Source organism: Galeopterus variegatus, unplaced genomic scaffold, assembly GCF_000696425.1.
Source record: "Galeopterus variegatus unplaced genomic scaffold, G_variegatus-3.0.2 Scaffold3627, whole genome shotgun sequence".
Taxonomy (NCBI): Eukaryota; Metazoa; Chordata; class Mammalia; order Dermoptera; family Cynocephalidae; genus Galeopterus; species Galeopterus variegatus.
In genome coordinates this window covers 8,439-8,715 of record NW_007729738.1, presented here as the reverse complement: position 1 = coordinate 8,715, position 277 = coordinate 8,439, and positions in this window count along the sequence as shown.

The following is a 277-nucleotide window of genomic DNA, read 5'->3' as shown; positions in this document are numbered from 1 at the left end:
CTGTCCTGCTTTTTTCTTCCCCCCCCCCCCATTTTTTTTTGCCTTGCATATTTTTACCATGGATCCCAGGCATCATATATTTTACCTGCAAATACTTCATTATGTGTGTCTGGAAGACACAGGGCTTCATACCATCTAATATCGTCTGTTTAATTTTCTGTCTCAAAAGTCTTATGTTGGGTTGTTTGAATTAGGATTTTAAAATTTCCACGTATTATATTCGGTTGATCCATCTCATATCTTTTAAAACCTATAATAATGCCATTTATTTCTTGAA